Source organism: Ictidomys tridecemlineatus, chromosome 3 (genome assembly GCF_052094955.1).
Source record: "Ictidomys tridecemlineatus isolate mIctTri1 chromosome 3, mIctTri1.hap1, whole genome shotgun sequence".
NCBI classification, from domain to species: domain Eukaryota; kingdom Metazoa; phylum Chordata; class Mammalia; order Rodentia; family Sciuridae; genus Ictidomys; species Ictidomys tridecemlineatus.
In genome coordinates, this window is record NC_135479.1 from 182,501 (window position 1) to 201,035 (window position 18,535).

The 18,535-nt window shown below is 57.1% G+C and overlaps 1 pseudogene; it reads left to right on the top strand.

The window, feature by feature from the left end:
* Positions 1–15,505, top strand: part of LOC101975582 (putative ribosome biogenesis protein RLP24 pseudogene) — a 43,580-nt pseudogene extending 28,075 nt beyond the window's left edge.
* Positions 15,506–18,535: the final 3,030 nt, after the last annotated feature.

Sequence of the window (18,535 nt, forward strand, 5' to 3'; positions counted from 1 at the left end):
TTACCTAATGTCCCCAAGCTAGTGTTTCCTGAGAAGTGGGCTCAGGGTCCCCAACAAGCCAGAGTGGGACAAGCACAGCACTCCCAGTGCACACTGATGATTGCCCTGAACTCCGTCTCAGCCTGCTGCTGCTCCTTCCTTGTCCACCTGCAGGAGCTCCTACTTAGGAGCTTGGAGCTCTGGGTGCAGAGGGCAGAGGAACGGGCATCTGGAATGTATTGTGAAAGGCACCATCAGGAAATCAAGTCGGGATCGAGGTTTGTGAGAAAGAGCCCAGTGGAGCATGATGCTACTAGGACGGGAAGATGGGGTCCACTTTGGATGTAACACACATGAGATGCCACTGGGTCCGCATGGAGACTGCCAGGTAAGGAGTTCCAAACTGTTGGTGGAGAAACAGCTTCCAGTGTTGGGGAGACTGCTCAAGGAGGCGAGCCCAGGGCACCCTGACTGAAGGTACAAGGTGGGAACTGAGGGCCCCTCAAGAAGGAGCATTCCAGGAAAAGGAGACTCCGAGACCCTGCAGGAGAAGCATCTGGGGCTGATGCTGAGCCATCAGCTCAAAGCACCAGAACTGTGGCCTTCCACCCTCTTCTCTGCCCCACTGGCCTGCCTCTCTGCCCAGGCACAGGCAGCAGTGATGGCCACCAGGCTCCAAAGACGATGCAGGGAAGCAGACCCCTTCACAGCCAGGCCTGGGTCTCGGTTTGTCTCCTCTCCCTCCTCCCCGTCCTCCTTCTCCTCCCTGTCCTCCTTCTCCTCCCTCTCCCCCTCCTGCAGGTTGGGTTCCTGGCTGCCTCCTCCAACTGCCCGAACAGGACAGGCAGGAAAAACTGGCTGGTTCTGGGAAGCAGTTTCGGGCCTTGGGAAATTCACTGCCACACACCAGGGCCTTCTCTCGGGGAGAGAGTTTCAGGAGATTAACCCACCTACTCTGACAGCCTTGGTCTCAGGTGGAGACAGCTGGGCAGCTCCCTCCAAAGCCCTACTGCTCTGCTCTGGTGGAAAGGCTCAGATCTGCACCATCTGGGAAGAGAGGGTTGTTCTGGCGTTTGTTGAAGAGGAGATAAGGAACTGTGCTCATCTACTGTAAAAACATGCATACTCAAATGTGCTCCACAGTACAACCTCACCTGGGTGACAGAGTCTAGGCTGTGGCCAGCAAGGACAGAGTAGGAAGGAGAAGGAGCATCACACCTCCATGGAGCAGAGCAGAGGCAGGTCTGAGGGAAACAAGCCAAGAATGGTGACAGACGCGGGTGGGGAAGGAGGCTCACAGACCTGCAGACATGGAGCCCAAGAGACATTCTGGGGAAGAGATGCCATGCTGAGTTTCTAAAATCAAGTCTTCAAGTCTCCATAATCCCTTGCTGTGGATCCCTGAGCCAGCATTTCCTGCTTTGGGCAAGCATCCTGACCTGTCTGAGCCTCTGCTTCTTTGGTCATGAGCTGAGCCATTTCAGGGTGACAGAGGGCTCCCTTCTGGCCACTTGTGCAGGCTCCTGTGGACCTCTCCCTGGTACTTAGTCTACAAGGCTCCCACACTGGCCCACCACCTCCCAGCTCTCTTGGTGAGCTCCCACCCTCCCTTTATTCTGCCCACCTGCCTGCTGTGTTCAGGCTCTCTCCCTGGCCAGGGCTTTGAGTGATCTCTCTTGCCATTGGAACAAGTGCTGTGACAGCTTCCTCCAGGGTGATACGTGGGAACACAGTGGGTGCTCTAAGCGGCCTGGCTCTCGTGGGCTCAGACACTCCTGGGCGGACCAGTCCTGCTGTCTACTGGGTGTGCTTGGTGCACTATCCCTGCATCTCGGTGACTCTGGCTCCAGAGAGGCAGATGTAGGCAGGGACCGTCAAGTGAAGGGCCCCTGTGGACCAGTACTCTCAGAGGGACAGCAGACAGCAAATCCCAGGACATTGGCAGAAATATCGCTGAGACCACAGTGGTCCAGGTTTTAGACACCAGCAGTGTTCTCTGAACATAAATATCACCTCTCCATGCAAATCTTGTGGGCCAGGAACCAATACGTTGAGGGCCAGAACTTGCTCCTCCAAAGAAGGAATAAGGAACTCTTGAAACTGAGGTGCACTGAAAGTGGGCACTTCGCCCCTCCTGAGGCTGCCTCCACCAGCACTTGGGGTGTTACTTTCTTTCTTTCTTTCTTTTTTGGTGTAGATGGACACAACACAATGCCTTTATTTTTATGTGGTGCTGAGGATCGAACCTGGGTCCCGCCCGTGCTGGGCGAGCGCTCTACCGCTGAGCCACAGTCCCAGCCCCATGGGGTGTTACTTTCAGCAGACCCACCTCTGACCTCAGCACTTGCTGAGGATGATCTGGGGGCTCAAGGGCATTCGACATGCTGTTCCCCCAGCTGACCCTCTGCCCCAAAGATCAGAGTGCAGATGAGGTCACCAAGAACCAGCACAGCAGCCCATGTCCAGTGCACAGGCTGTGGGTATGTAACATATCCAAACTTCAAAACCTAGTCATGGAACTCTCCAGGCCTAATTACCAATGATTGCAAACACCTCAGGTTAATTAGAAATCCTACCGCCAAGGATGGCGAAACGAAACACCAGGGTCTGTCCTGGTGAAACAAGAGCAGCCGCTGCACTCCAGCAGGTGCGAGTGCAGCCAGAACTCCTGGCAGGATGCGGAAAGGAGAATGTGACAAGTGCTTCCTGAATTCAGTCACAATGAGCAGCCAGTGGGCAGTCCTGGGTTCAGAGAGATACAAAGATGACAGACAGTCCACCATTTGTTCACAAGAAATAAAGACCCAGATTTATAGCTCATGTTTCCTAGGAGGATCTTAGGTGATATTTGTGAATAAATAAATGATAAAATATCTCTGCACCCTGGCAGAGTACAGGGCTGCAGCCTGCGCTGAGAAGCTTAGCCCAGGTTGCTGGACCTGCTTGTGCAAGAAGGAGTGATGTCAGATGTAAGGTACAGAAGCCTCCAAAACAGTTTTCCATTCAGAAATCATCCAATGTTCAGGGAGAAAGAGGACAAAGGAAAACCACCTCAAGGAAGGAGACCCATGAGGTCCGAGTCCCCAGGCCTGAGGTGTCCAACCCTGATGAGCGACTCCAACCCAGGAAGGCTGAGCCCCACAGCCATGGGACCAGCAAGGACCACTCTGGGGTAGAGCTGATCACAGCTGGGACATGAGGAGGCAGCTGGAGGCGAGCTGAGGAGCTCTGCATTCTCAGCAAGGAGCTGGTCTTTCCGGATGAGTCTCTTCTGTCAGGTCAGCAACGTCAGCGGGACACTCCCTCAACCCCACAGCCCTGAGTCAGGCAGTGGCCAGCACCAGCAGAGGCCGTGAGGCCTGGACAGGGTAGGGTGGCCCTGCCAGGGGTTTCTGTGAGCCTGAGGCTGAGGAATAAGCCAGCTCTACCCTTCTGATGTAGCCCCCAGCCTGCACGGTCTCAGCTTATCAGTTGCCCAGGGCACCCCCACAGGTGGGCAGCGAAGAGGAGGGCACCCAGGACTGGTATCTTCATACACAAGCTTCTCTCCTCATTTGCTTCCTTGGCCAGAGGCTGGCCGACATCCCAAACCTGGAGAGCACCCAGTCATCTCTTTTTTGTCCTTTCTGTACCTGTGCCTTTTGGTACGGTCTGGTGACAGGTACACAGCCCTGAGAAGTGGGCGTGAGCTGGGGAGGTGGACACCTGGAGTCTAGAGTGAAGCTTCACACGTCCCACCCGGCTGGGACCCTGTGGGAACATGCATCACTCCCAGGCGTCAGCCCCAAATTAGGCTCCTGGGGCAGAGGCAGCCAGGGGTGTCCAGAAATGGCCACGAGGGCCACAGGCCCGTGTGTGGTTCAGAGGTGAGGCGTCCCCTAAAGGCTTCTGTATTCATGTGGGACTCTTCATGGGCGGGTGCCTGGACTGCGAGAGCTGTGACCCAACTCGAGGGGGTGACTGTGGGCGTGGCTGGATCAGATGTCATGGGGGTTGCCTCCTCTCTTTTTCCTCTCTCTCTCTGTGTATCCTGACCTCCATGAGCTGAGCAGCTTTTCTCTGCTGGGCCCTTCTCCCATGATGTGCTGGGAGATCATTTGATGGGATGTAGAAAACAAGTAGCTCATGACATCCAGAACGTCCCTGAGACAAGTCTTGGTTCACTGACAGGGCCTCTGGTGTTTTCTGCAGGGTTTCTGGACCTTGTAGACAAAACAGACCCCGCACCTGACTGACCTCCTGGCTGTGATGATGCATTTCCATTGTGCAGAGGCCCAGGAAGGGCCTTCGTGGCCTGAGCCATTGCTGCTTGTTGGCCCTTCAATACTGAAATGAAATACAGCTCGCTGGAGCCCAGAAATCACAGTAATCAGTTCCCAGCACAAGTTGCAGCTGGACAAGCTCCCAGGAGGGATGAGTGTGGCTGCCACAGCACCCCAGGACCAGACTGCGGCACAGGGAGGTGACTCCTCCCAGGAGTCAGTTTTGGGTGCAGATCACACCCCTCACTAGCCCTGCACCTCCCCTGTCCACACCAGCTGGGGCCAGAACTTCCTGACACCTCCACCAGCGTCATGGAGGGAACCAGGAGACAGGCTGACTGTCCCACCAAGGAGCCAGGCCTCCTGCTCTCCTCCGTCTCGGCACGAATGACCTGCCGAAAGCCTGGGTGCCTCCCATCCTGGGTTCCTCACAGGAACTCCAGGGAGCTTCAGGCCTCCCGGGTTGGGTCAAGAGGACATGGAGGTTGAGTGAGATCTTAGGTGAAAATTGCCCAGAGTCGAGTCCAGGGCCAGGAGAAGTTAGGTAGGGAGAGTGGCCTGGTCTAATGCTTAATGGAATGGTGTCCTTGGGAACTGCGTCCTGCCTGCCCCAGGGGTCTCGGCTCCTCCCTCTCCAGCAGATTGTCTCCAAACATGCCACCAGCAGCTCCTGACTGCAAGTGAGCAGGCAAGGCATGGCATGCACTTCATGAGGTGAGTGAGCTGCTTCTCCAGGGGACCAGCAAGCCAGAGCGGTCAGCACCAGTCTGTGGCCAGCAAGCATCTTGGTGAATGAAAGGAAAGTGACCACAACACTCAGAGCAACCAAGAGATCTTTATTGCAGCAGTGAAACAGAGGAGAAAAGGGGGGGGGGCCGGAGGGGGTTTCTTTCTTTTTTTTTTTTTCAAAGAGAGAGTGAGAGAGGTGGAGAAGAGAGAATTTTTAATATTTATTTTTTAGTTCTCGGCGGACACAACATCTTTGTTGGTATGTGGTGCTGCGGATCGAACCCGGGCCGCATGCATGCCAGGCGAGCGCGCTACCGCTTGAGCCACATCCCCAGCCCAGGATGGAGTTTCTATAGCCCAAATCTAATGGGGTCTCTGGGTCTGCAAGCTGCCTTGTTGGCACAAGGGGGTTAAGTGTTCGGCCTTGAGTGGCAGGCTGAGTGTTCAGCCTTGAGCGGGGGCTTGGGCGTTTGGGCTTGAAGCAAACAGGTGATGAAGAACCAGACAGAGGGTTTGAGTGGCCAGGTCATCCTGCAGCTAGCTTCGTTTGGCCTGCCCTGCAGACCACTTACTCAGCCTGTCCTGCACCTAACAGTGAAAGGCTATAGGGCAAAGACCCTGGGTGAGAGTGTGAGAAGGTGAAAAATAAATAAATAAAATAAAGGTATTGTATCTATAACTAAGAAATTAACAAACAAACAGACAAAAGACCTCCTTGTCACTGTCCTAGAGCTAAGACCTTCACACTGTCTTCAGCAAGCTCTAACATTTATAGTGCTCCTGCTGCCCAAGAACATCCCAGAATGCTCTACAAGAGGATCACCGGGTCTGGAAGGGCTGATCTGAGAGAGGACAAGGGTCAGGTAGGGGAGATGCAAAGAACCAGGGTGGACATGGCAGCTTGGGATGGAGGCAGTGCACATCCCAAGTGAGGGGCAGCCACTGAGGGGTGTCCAGCCCTCCTGTGCTTACCCACCTCCAGGGGCCTCTGCACCTCCACGCTCTGGCCCTGGCAGCCTGGTACCTACCCCCATGCCATCACAAATTTCAGCTTACTGTACGCAGAGAGCTGGAGCCACCTGATCTTGGGGCTCCACAGAGATGGGGCAAATGTAGGGATGTGTCCCCTGGGTGGGATGGGAACCCTGGGCCTGGGAAGATGAGGGTGCCAGGCTTCCTATAACCAGCAGGTGGCACTGCAGCAGTGTTCTCTCGGCCAAGGCAGGCTCTTCCAGAGGCCCTCCCTCTCTCCGCAGCCCCACCATCCTGAGACTTCCTCGGGGCACCCAGGTTTGGGCTCAAGGCCAGTGTCGGGCTACACACAGGGAGCGGTGGGGCCATGGGAGGGCGTCAGGGGAGGCTGGAACTTGGGCCCACTCTCCACCACCCACCTACCACTTCCCCAGTTTTCTTTTCCTTCATGCACGTTAAGGGCTGATGCTTCTGGGGGTCAACTCAGGCTCCCTGGTAGGCCTCTGATGCTGGCTTCATGACCAAGAAGCAGAAGGTGAGCCAAGAGTGGGATCCGGGCACATAGCGCTCAGCACAGGAGGCCCTTGCAGGTAGGGTGCATCCACTGGGATTCACCGATGATCTTCCTGCCGATTCTGCTCCCATCTCATCGTCTCAGTTTCCCTGGAGTCTTAATCTTTTGCCCACCCACCCACCACGGCTGTGTGCAGAATGAGGGCGTGTACCTACCAGTAAGCAGGTGAACACGGCAGGTGATGTACCGTGTTTGTGTGAACACTGTGTATGATGTAGTGTGTTATCTGATGAGCACTGAGTATGATGTGACATGTGAGTGTGCAAGCACCGTGTATGATGTGGTGCATTCCTGGTGAGCACTGCATGTCATATGGCATGGGAGGTGTGTGAGCACCTTGCTGCTGAGGCTGCTGGGGCGACCCACTGAGTGTATGGACGCCTTGGGTTCCTGCATCTCTCTGAGCCAGCGGCTTCACCTCTCCCCTAGGCCCTGACATTTAGGCAGATACCACCTGGTTCCAGGCATTTTCCCTGCCCATGGGGAACACCAAGCATCTGCACACAGGGTGTCACGGCCCCTGATGGACCATGGAGCTGCCCTCAGACAGAACTCCATCCTGTCCTGCTGAACCAGTGACATGTGGAGGAGGGCCTGGTGGCTGAGGCCATCTTGCTCATTACCTGGACAAAAGGCATCTGTCCCATGGCAGGGCCCTGGCTGGTGGGCTTCACCACCACCCAGCCAAGGACACACTTCATGGTGAAGGTGAAGGGGCTCCTCTGACCTCAGGATCATTTTTGACATGGAAGTCCTAGTGCCTCACCTTCCTTCCCCCACCTTCCGACTCATTCCTGAGCTAGGATGAGAGTCCACCGTGAGCCTGTTGGGAGGCCCAGGTGCCATGGACACATGAACACTGGCAGAAGGTCCAGGAGACATTGGAGCTGACCACTGGGACAAGAGCGGATTTCTTCTCAGATGAAGTAAAAGTCATCATCCTTGCCACAGTGGGCAACCAGCACACCCCAAGAGTCCACAGGAAAGAGGAAATGAGCTGGCCACATGTCTCCTTGGGTCCTCAGTGGACAGGGGGCCTTTCCTGAGGACGGCTCACCTGGGGAGCTGAGGTGGTGTCCCTCCCCATGTCCCCTAGCCCCTCTGTCCTGAGGACGTCTCACCTGGGGAGCTGAGGTGGTGTCCCTCCCCATGTCCCCTAGCCCCTCTGTCCTGAGGACATCTCACCTGGGGAGCTGAGGTGGTGTCCCTCCCCATGTCCCCTAGCCCCTCTGTCCTGAGGACGTCTCACCTGGGGAGCTGAGGTGGTGTCCCCTCCCCATGTCCCCTAGCCCCTCTGTCCTGAGGACATCTCACCTGGGGAGCTGAGGTGGTGTCCCTCCCCATGTCCCCTAGCCCCTCTCTCCTGAGGACATCTCACCTGGGGAGTTGAGGTGGTGTCCCTCCCCATGTCCCCTAGCCCCTCTGTCCTGAGGACGTCTTACCTGGGGAGCTGAGGTGGTGTCCCTCCCCATGTCCCCTAGCCCCTCTGTCCTGAGGACATCTCACCTGGGGAGTTGAGGTGGTGTCCCTCCCCATGTCCCCTAGCCCCTCTGTCCTGAGGACGTCTCACCTGGGGAGCTGAGGTGGTGTCCCCTCCCCATGTCCCCTAGCCCCTCTGTCCTGAGGACATCTGCCCTGGTGAGCTGAGGTGGTGTCCCCTCCCCATGTCCCCTAGCCCCTCTGTCCTGAGGACGTCTCACCTGGGGAGCTGAGGTGGTGTCCCTCCCCATGTCCCCTAGCCCCTCTGTCCTGAGGACGTCTCACCTGGGGAGCTGAGGTGGTGGCCCCTCCCCATGTCCCCTAGCTCCTCTGTCCTGAGGACGTCTCACCTGGGGAGCTGAGGTGGTGTCCCTCCCCATGTCCCCTAGCCCCTCTGTCCTGAGGACATCTCACCTGGGAAGCTGAGGTGGTGTCCCTCCCCATGTCCCCTAGCCCCTCTGTCCTGAGGACGTCTCACCTGGGGAGCTGAGGTGGTGTCCCTCCCCATGTCCCCTAGCCCCTCTGTCCTGAGGACGTCTCACCTGGGGAGCTGAGGTGGTGTCCCTCCCCATGTCCCCTAGCCCCTCTGTCCTGAGGACGTCTCACCTGGGGAGCTGAGGTGGTGCCCCTCCCCATGTCCCCTAGCCCCTCTGTCCTGAGGACATCTCACCTGGGGAGCTGAGGTGGTGTCCCTCCCCATGTCCCCTAGCCCCTCTGTCCTGAGGACATCTCACCTGGGGAGCTGAGGTGGTGTCCCTCCCCATGTCCCCTAGCCCCTCTGTCCTGAGGACGTCTCACCTGGGGAGCTGCGGTGGTGTCCCTCCCCATGTCCCCTAGCCCCTCTGTCCTGAGGACGTCTCACCTGGGGGGCTGAGGTGGTTCTCATGCAGTGGAACCTCCATGTTCCCTCCGACGTGGAATCATGTCGCCAAGCTCCCTCCAGCCATGGTAGCTCAACCCAAGGGGCTCCATATGCTCCCCGCTCAGCCCTGGTATCAGAGGGCTGCCACACGGAGGCTGTGCCCATGCTGCGGGCAAGCCAGCCCTGCGCCCCACAGCCACATCTGATCCTCAGGCCTCTCTTTTTGAGCTGACAAGGGGCTAGCTCCTAGAGCCCCACCCCGTCTGTCCTCCTGGGCACATGTCACCTCCAGCCTGTAGGATATGCTCGTACTTTAAGACTTGAGCTGAGAAGCATCTCAGGAGAGTTTAGCACAGGGTGATCCCTGGCCACAGTGGCTCAGCCACCGTCCCCACACAGACAACGTGAGAAGTGGTGACCACAGAGCACTCTCGGTGTGTTGTGGGAAGCATAGGAACGTGGGCACTCGCAGGCCATGGATGGTGCATGAAGTGGCTCCAAGCCAGACCGAGGTGGGCCCTGACACACAGTGTCATGCCGACAACTATTCCTGGGAGCAGGAACTGAGCCATAGGCCCTGTGACGTCAGACTTGTACTTAAAATCAGATCAGATGGGAGGTGTGGGGCAGAGGTCCCCTGTGACCTGCTGTGACAGAGAAACCCTGTGTGTGATTTACAAACAGACATGTCCGGGTGCAGAGCAGGCTGTGAGCAGAACCTGAGCAGCTCCCAGCCCCACTGCAGAGTCCCAGAAGGCTAAATACGGGCAGGAAGCCTGCAACTGTGCTCCCATGTACCCAGTGGACAACAAGTTGACCCCAGCCCCTCCATCTGCTGTGGAAGACCTTCTCAGACTGTGGATCTCTGTGTTCTCAGGGAAGAGCGTGGCCTGCTGGCTCTGTTTATGCCAGGAGAAAGTCCAGGCTGCTATAGGCAGATGTGAGTGAGGGGGCGTAAGCCACCTGACCCTCCATCACTTGATCCCTTTTCCTCCTAGACACTCCCCACACTTTCCCGGAAGATTCTCCCCATCAGGTTAATAGAAGCCAGCAGCCACTCGGCCTGACCTTCTGTAGAGGTGGGTAGGGTGTTGGTAGGACATGCAACACTCATTTCTATTAAAGGCTCTCAGTCAAAATGAGTTTGGCAGAAGCCAAGTCTCACTGGACCTTGTTGGAGTGCAGAGAGACTCCCTAGAGGACCTCACCTCAAGACCCCTGCACCCAGGAAACCGGAAGGGGGTTGGCACCACTGTGCCTTGCTGTTCTTGCTCTGGGAGTTCCCAGGCATGTCTGAAGGGCTCTCAGAATGCTGAGCCAGTACCACCACAGAGGAGGCCCACAGAGGAGGTCAGGTTAGTGAGCCAGCCCTACTCCTTGGGGACTGTACAGAGCCCACAATGAAAGCTCTCAGAAGGCAGAGGAGGGTCTGTGGCCCAGCCAGCTGAGGCAGCTGCTAACCACTGAAGGTTAGCCCAAGGCTCCCCCACCACTCCTACCTCGAGCTGCTGGAGGCTCCAGTCCAGGTCCTTTTTGTTGACAAGTAGCCTTCCCCCTTGAAGGGACCTAATCTAGCACCAATTAGAGGGAGACAAATGCTGTCTGAATGCCCAGTTGTCAGCAGGGCCTGGGATCATGCTGACCCACTGACAGCCCTGCACAGAGGTGTCCATAGCTGTAGTCACTTGAGACAGAAGCCAGACTGTGCAGAGGGTCACCTCCACAGGCTCCAGTGTGCCCTCAGCAGAGTAAGGTGCCAGAAGGACAGGGCCCAGTTCCTCAACCTCTCTAGCCCGTTTCTTCATCTGTACAATGGAGGTCATCAGGCCTGATGCCCCAGACCTCTCCAAAGCCAGGCTAGGAACAGGCCTCAGGTCTTCATCTGCTGGAGAGGTTGCCCTGCAGGGATCAGAGTAGATGGAGCCTGTGGTGACCACAGATCTGCACTTGAGACAGCACACTCAGTTACTGGACTTATGAGGCACTCACACCTTGAAGGTGCTTCTAGGTCCAGGGGCCTGGATTGGGGAGAATATGGGGAGGGATAGGAGAGCAGAAAACAGTGTCAGCACCCAAATGTCCACAACCTTGAGTGCTGGGATGTCTTTTTACTCTTTTGTTCATGACACTCCTGACACCAAGTGTCACATCAGCAGCCAGTTCTCCAAGTCTCTGTTCACCAATTGGTGTCCTACGACGACGTAAGGAAATTTATCCACGGAACAGCCAGATAGAAGAGATGTCAGGAGCAAGCAGGGAGTGTAAGCAAGAGGAGGGGAGGAGGAGGGACGGTGGGTCTGGGCAGAGAGAGGTGGGAGTGGAGGGCGTGGTCAGAGATCGGGAGGGGTGGAAGAGTGGGCGTGGCCATGGAGCTGTGCGAGGAGCGGGGTGGGGTGGGGGTGGTCAGAGAGGGCGTGGTCGGAGAGGAGAACCAGGGAGCCAGAGGACAGGTCTGACCAAGAGTTGGGTCCGGGAGTGGGAGGTAGAGAGCAGAGCCACTGCCTGAGATCCTGGCTGCACCTATACATTTGGGAAATAGTTGAGTCTCTCTGCCGAGTAGGGACAGTAAGTCCATCCATACTGCTTTGGGGGGCTGTGTGAAAGGGTCTAGCATCAAGAAGGGACCCAGGAGTCATCCATAGGCAGAGCCCCTCCGAATCGACCATCCATCCCCAGCATGCTGCTCCATCCCCTCTGCCCACGCAGAGCTCTGGCCTGTCTTTAGGCATGCTGAGTTAACTCATCTATGCCACCATGAGCCAGGGCACACCTTCTGGGTCCCAAGGCCAGGTGAGAGGGACATGAAGGCAGTGGCCTCAAGCCATGTGTGTGGATGTCAGGAGGAGCCTGTGGAGCATTGTGTACACACATGTATGCATGTGCACAGAGGAAAACATGTGTGCAAGCATGTGGGTTGTGTGAGTGTGTGAGCACAGAGCACCTGGGGCCAGGCTGAGTGAACAGGGCAAGCTCTTCTCTCACCCTCTGGGAGCCTCGCCCCAGGAAAAGGGTCTGGAACTTCTGTTCTTGTACCCATCAGATCCTACAGCTCAAGGCACCAGGTTGGCAAGCTTCTAAGGACCCATGAAAATATTGAAACTGGGGGTAAATAACTTTCATTGGCTCCAATATGTAAAAAGGAACGCACTTTTGAGTATCTGTAAAATCCCACCAGGCTTTTGTTTGGGGGGTTTCCTGGAAAGGGCACAGTCTCTCCCCAAACCAGTTTACTTCTGCTCACCACAGGCCACCTGCCCAGCCAGGAGGGACCCATGGGCAAGGCAGGAAGCCCAGCCTAGTGCAGACTCCTCAGGGAGGTGCCCTGGCCTGGGCAGCCTTCCTCAGTGGTTGCTGGCAGCCTGGCAGGTCCCGCAGGAGCCTTGTGCTGGTTTTCCAGTGCTGACATTTACATCCTGACTCCACAGAGAACTGGCTGTCTTGAGCTGCACTTACCCTCTCTGGGCTCTTCCCCACCTCCTACTCTAGCAACGGAAACCTGAGATCAGGTAGTGCTAAGGATATTCATGTGGAAACACATGACTTGCTTTGCACCCATGGACCTGAACCCCCAAATCAGGGGAGGCTGCTGGTGCACATCCCTTGGAAACTGTGCCAGCATCTAGGACCCAGTCCCTCCCTGTGGTAACTGAATGATGCCAGGGGCCTGCTGCACTCAGTCCTCCCGGGGCCTCTGAGGCTGTTCCGGGTTGTGTCGGCCTTGACTCCTGCTCTGCTGAGTCAGAATGAACCCCAGCAGCTCCTAAACATGTAAACTGTGAACACTGAGTCTTGGCAACCATATATGATGGGTGTGAAATTTCTGTGACCACATAGGTCTTGATTCTTCACAAGAAAAAGAGACTGTGCTGTGCCCAATTCTCCAGGCAACACCTACCACTTCCTGCCAGGGTGCGGCTGGACACAGGCCCATAAGCAAGCCAGCCCGCAAGCTTTCTGTGCTTCCCCAGATGGCCTAAGTGGAGGAGCTGCCACTGAGCTTTCCTTGGAGCTAGCTCTCTGGTTGGCAAGAAGGTCTTCATCTCTTCCCCAGGGTCTTTGCTAGGGCTGGGGCTGGGGCTGGGAGTAAGGTGGGGGTCCACCTGGCCCAAGCCACCCAGGATGAGTCCAAAGACCATTGGTTATCCCCACATTGCCGTGTCTGAGGATGAAGATGACTCACATGTTTCCTGTGACAGCTGGGGCAGCATCACATCCGATCTGAGAGCTATTTTTAGCTGAATTATATATTTCTCATATGAGGAAGGCATCAGCTCAGTGCAGGAAGGTGTTACAAGTGCCCAGCTCAGCAGAACTGGCCTCCAGAGTCTGTGGGAGTCAGTGAGGTTGGAAGTGCAAGTCAGGCTCAAATGCACTCACTCTGAAAGAGTGGAGACTCCAAGCTTAGGCCCTTCTGGAGAATCAGCAAACCCATGGTGAGAAAGCACACTGTCTCTTTAACACTCACCACCCCCCCACCCCCCCCCCACCCCCGACATTCCACCCCCACCCTGGAAATGCTGGAGGGAAGTGTTTTGTGCTGGCACTAATCTCTGTCTCCTAGCGGTGGCTGCCCTCTGGAGGAGCCAGCAGCTGACGTCACTGTGGGCGTGGGCAGGCCTGCTAGCCACAGGGAGGGCCTCTCCTAGGACCCCAGCGAGTCATCCTCCACGGGCAGTATTGAGGGCAGTAGGCTGCTAGGGTGGGGTGTGCAGCCAGGCAGACCTGTGCCTCCTGCTTGAGGCTGCAGTGGGGGCCAGGAGGCAGCAGGACTCATCCCTGGCCTGGTCAGCAGCACCACATCCATAGCACCCACTCAGGGCCAGCCCAGAGTTATCTGGCTTTTCTTAAATTAGCAACCATTACTTACCAACTGCCAGGATCATGGCGGCTACCTTGAGCCCAGTGGTTATCACAGCTGGAGCAGGACAGGGCAGGGACGGGGCCAATGGAGGGGGACGGGGCGGGGTCATGAGCATCAGGACTAGCACTGAGGGAGGACCGTTTGGAGGCAGCCCCACAGATCTGGGAGGGGCAGGGCAAGGAGAGGAAGGGCTGCAGAGCCAGGGCCCACCCAGCTGAAGGGCCTCCTTTCAGGTGTCCCTTGGAGTTAGAGCTGGGAAAGGTAGCCAGGCAGTGCCTCCAGGCCCCAGCATCAGCCTCCTGGGGAAAGCAGGCGTGGTTGGCTTTTCCCTCTCTGGCCCAGAGAAGGAAGGTGGGTGCTATGGGCCCCACTTCACAGGGAAGAAAGTTGCACACTATGCCACTCATCTCTGCCCCTGCCCCATGCCCTCTCCTTGACAGTCTGGCTGGACATGGCCACACTAAGACTGTCTTCCCAGAAGCCTAGGTAGCCAAGGGTTGCCTTCAACCCAGGGCGCCAGAGTGAACGAGTGCTGAGCAGAGGGCTGGTCACCTGAAGGCTTTGAGGATTGGGTTCCTTCCCCTGGGGCCCTACCCTAACCCCCCTCTCTGCTAGAGGGGACCAGGAACTGGCTGGAGGAGGACCCCCAGCCTGCTGCATTCCTAGGGCCACAACAGGTCTGTGTGTACAGCAAGGTGTTCTCCTCTGCACACCATCCATTTGGAGAAGAATAAACGGAGGGTCAGCAACCAAAGAACAGCCGGACATGAGGGCGGCGCTGGACTCCAGCCCAGGAAGCTGGCTCCAGAGTCCTCCAGGGCCCTAGGCTATAATTTGTGTCCTCCAGGGCTCAAGATATCTAAGGTTTAATGTGGGAAAATGGTTCCATTCTGTCTCACCCCATTACAGAAATAAACTTGGATAGATTAAGGACAAAAAGCAAAAATTATAAAAGCACTAGGAGACCAGAACAGATCTGAGCACTCTTGGGAGGCAGGCAGGATGCAAGATACAAAGCCCTAAGGGAACCATTGACAGGGTGAAACCTAAGGACTTCTAGTGGTGTAAAAAGTAGCATTTGAAGGTAAAAGAGCATTTGCATATAAATGCAAAGCAATAAAGTCATAAGCAAAAACAGACAACCTAGTAGAAAAGTGGCAACAGATAAGAAGAGAAAAAGGTATCAAAACAAACTAGAGAACACAACAAAGTATCCAGCCTGCCCATTAGGCACTGAAATGGGAAGTGACTAACCCTGGTGTGGGTTGGTGAGGGAAGGCCACTCCCACACTGTGCGGAGATGTGCACAGAAGCAGCCTTTTGAAAGGTGACTTGGAGTCTGTCGGGTTTGGTGCAGGTGTCCTGAGACCCCAGCCCAGCCTAGAGACATCCTGTGAAGTCCGCGGCTCACACCTGGTATGAGAAGTGGGCCCAGGCACCCAGCCCCTGGAGTTCCCCCACCTGGAGCACCAGTCCTCACAGGGAGGTGGTGGCCTAGAGGGCCATCCAGCCTGCAGACCTTGTGCCAGCTGCCCCAAGGGGCTGTGGGGGGGGGATTGGTGAAGCTGTCCGGCCCAGTCAAACATGGGCCCCACAGCCTGGTGCAGAAACAGGGTGCTGGGGGAGGTTGGGAGATCTGCTCCTCTCTGGGGCACCTCCCACTCTCTATCACGGCCCATTCCTGCTTTGTTTCAGGGTCGCCCCCCACCCTGGATTTCACCAATGGCTCCTCCCCCACCCATTCAGACTCCAGCTTCCTGCGCGTGGGCAGCGTGGTCTCCCAGTGAGCTACAGCCCCCTGCACACATCGCGTTGGCATGAGTCGCAGGGCCTCTGCCTTGTGGAGCGCTCAGCCTCTAATTTCATATGCGATGTGAGCTGGTTATTTGATCCAGATGCCTGTAAAATTTGCAGAGGGATCGTTTGGGGGTAGATGGTGGGCAGCTGGGTGGGGCTCCTGTCTCAAGAATCAGCAAGCGAGGTCCAGGGGCCCCTCCCTGGGAAACAATCAGGAGCTTGTTCCACACTTCCACCCTCGCACCACGGGGGCCCTCTTGGGCTGGAGCCACGCCTGGAAGGGAGCATGGGCTGCACAGGGAGGCAGAGGGTGCTGTCCTACAGTGAGGCCCTCCCGCTACCCCGTGCTGGCCTCCTCACCACACCATAGGATTGGGAGGCTAGGAAGGACCCTGTGCCTCCTGAGCTCATGTGACAGTGGGGGGAATCCTCCTCCTCCCCCAGCTCCCAGCTAGACCAAGGACACTTCTGGAAGCTGTCCCCTGCCACTGACCCCACATGCAGCCACAGAATTGCTGTGGACAACCAGCCACTGCCCGGCTCCCATGTCGCCTGGAGCCACTCGCCCTATGGCCCAGTGGCCTCATGAAACCCACCCACCACCCTCAACTTGGTCACAGAGGCCCCAAGGCCACATCAAGGCCTGGACTAGGGGCCGACCCCACTGCCCGGCCCCACCCTGATGTTTTCTCACAAAGCGTCTCTCCCCTCCTTCCCAGACAAGACGCCACATACCGACACAGTGTGTTCACTGCTTGCTTTTCATGGCGTCCCACCAGGTAGGCGTCCTCCTCCAGGACCTGACCCGTACCTCACGCCGGTACCCATGAGCATCAGTTGCAGCACCATGTGGCTGGAGCTAGGGCCTCCTGCCAGGCACTCGGTCTGTTGGGGACCTCTCCCTGGCACCCTGACCTCATGCTGAGGTTTCCTTGTCCCCACCTGCCTGGGTGCCCCTCGAGGGTAGAGCAGCAGGTTGGACCGAGCCCCCTTGGCCCTGGGGCAAAGCTGGTGTTAGGGCCAGGCCCAGGGCTCTGAGCACTCAGCCCAGCCTGAGGCTGGGTGGGGATCACTGGGGGGATCAGGTCAGAAGGAACCACAAATGCGGAGGCGGGCACTGCGTGAGGTTCACAGGAGGAGGCCTGTTCTTTCCCACAGCCCCCTCAGCACTCTTCCTGCAGCTCAGCAGGTGGGTGTGTAGGGTGTGCCCAGGATGCCTCACTGGAATGTTCTCAGAAAGGAAGCCCTGAACCTCAGAGCCACCGTAGGCAGGCAGGAGCCAAGCTCAGCCTCAAATATGACTCTGGAATTTATAGAACAAAACACTATTTAGGTTAATATGGGCCTGAGCCCATTCTCCTCCCTAAACCAAGGCCCAGGGAGAGCTCTCATCCCTAGCAGGGGACATGTCTACCAAGGATGATCACAAATTGGAGTCATTTCCAAAAGATACACTCCCCAGTTCCCCCAGGGCCAAGACCCAGGGGCAGTAAGGAGCTGGGAGATCCAAGGTATGAGATCAGGAATGTACCCCAGGCCAGCAGCCAGGCCAGGAACCTGCTGGGTGGGAGCAGAGGGCCCCAGAGCCCAGGCTCTGTCCTGTGGCATCACCAGCCATGGGAGCCTCCGCCCTATGGCCCAAATGGGAGCCATGCTCGGGCAGCCCTCCAGCCAACCCTGGCCTGCCATGCCCTACAGGAGGAGCCTGCTGGCAGCCCTGTTCCTGGGGCCAAGCCTCCCTGTGGTGCGGCCAGCACCAGCCCACTGCCTGGAATTCCAACAAACAGACTCCAGCTGAATCCAAATTTACCCAAGTTCCTACACAGAGTCTATCTCAAATTCCGGGGCCCAGCGGGCCAGGGGACCCCTTGCCTGGTGAAGCACTGTCAGGGTAGTAGCTCCTCCAGGCCCTGGTGTGTGAGCACAGCTCGGCCACCTACCTCGGACACCTGGGTCCCTCCCATCCTCAGCTCCCAGGGCTTAGTGACCCACCACCAGGCAAGTTTCTCAGCTCCCCAGATGCAGCCTAAATTGGAGCTGGGGTCTCCACATATAGCCATGCCTGTGCCAGGAGGTGGATCTTCCCCCAACTCAGGGAGCAGCCCCTTTTAATGCTTGGGGTCTTTGTGGACCTCAACCTTGGCCCATTCCTCAGTCTCAAATCTCCTCCCTGCTAGTACCCAGTTCAATAAGGCCTGCTGATGCTCCCAGCCTGCTGCCCCCAAACTGGCTGTGATCAGCAACCCAGAAATGGAAAGCTTGCGCACCTTGCAGCTCTGTGCTCCAGTGGGCACAGTGACAGCAGCAGGAAGAAGGTGGCATCAGTGCTCTTGTGGGATCCTGGAGCCACCTTGGCGACCCCTTTGTCCTTGAACCTGGCCCCAAAATGGGTCTCAGCCAGTGGCAGCAAGACCTTACCTCCTGTGAAGGGCTGAGCCCTCCTGGGTCAGCATAGAAACACTCACTGTCCTTAGAGGACAGCCCCTCCAGGGGACTAAGAGGGGGTTAGGGAGCCCACTCCTGTCCTGGGCTCACCCTGGAGGGGACCTCCCACAAGGAATAACTGGCAGAGCACAGGCAGACTTCTGGGGACCTGCAGGGGCACAAGACCCCCTTCCCGGGCTTTGGTGTCACATGCATAGAGGCAGAGCCCACTGGCATGCTCCCATAACCAGGCAGGGCCCCCTGTCCCCAGCACAGGCCTCTGGGGAAGAGTGTCAGCCCCAGTAAACTGGCTTGTTCTCAGTGTTTTCACTTGTTAGACAGGAAACAAGTCTGTGAGAAACAGCCCCCACTCCAGGGCCAAAGCCCCTACCCACCTCCACACAGCCCCACTGAAGGGGGGCAGCCACAGCCCATGTCCTGCCCACCCCTCTCCTTCTGGGATGCTTTTCTCTGAAGCATCTTGAGGAACACACACACAAGTTTACCAACTGTGTGTCCTGGCTAAGCGTGCTTCCCCCTTTGCTCCCAGCTCAGGAGGACAGGGCAGGTGACAGATGTAGAGGGAAGGAGCTGCT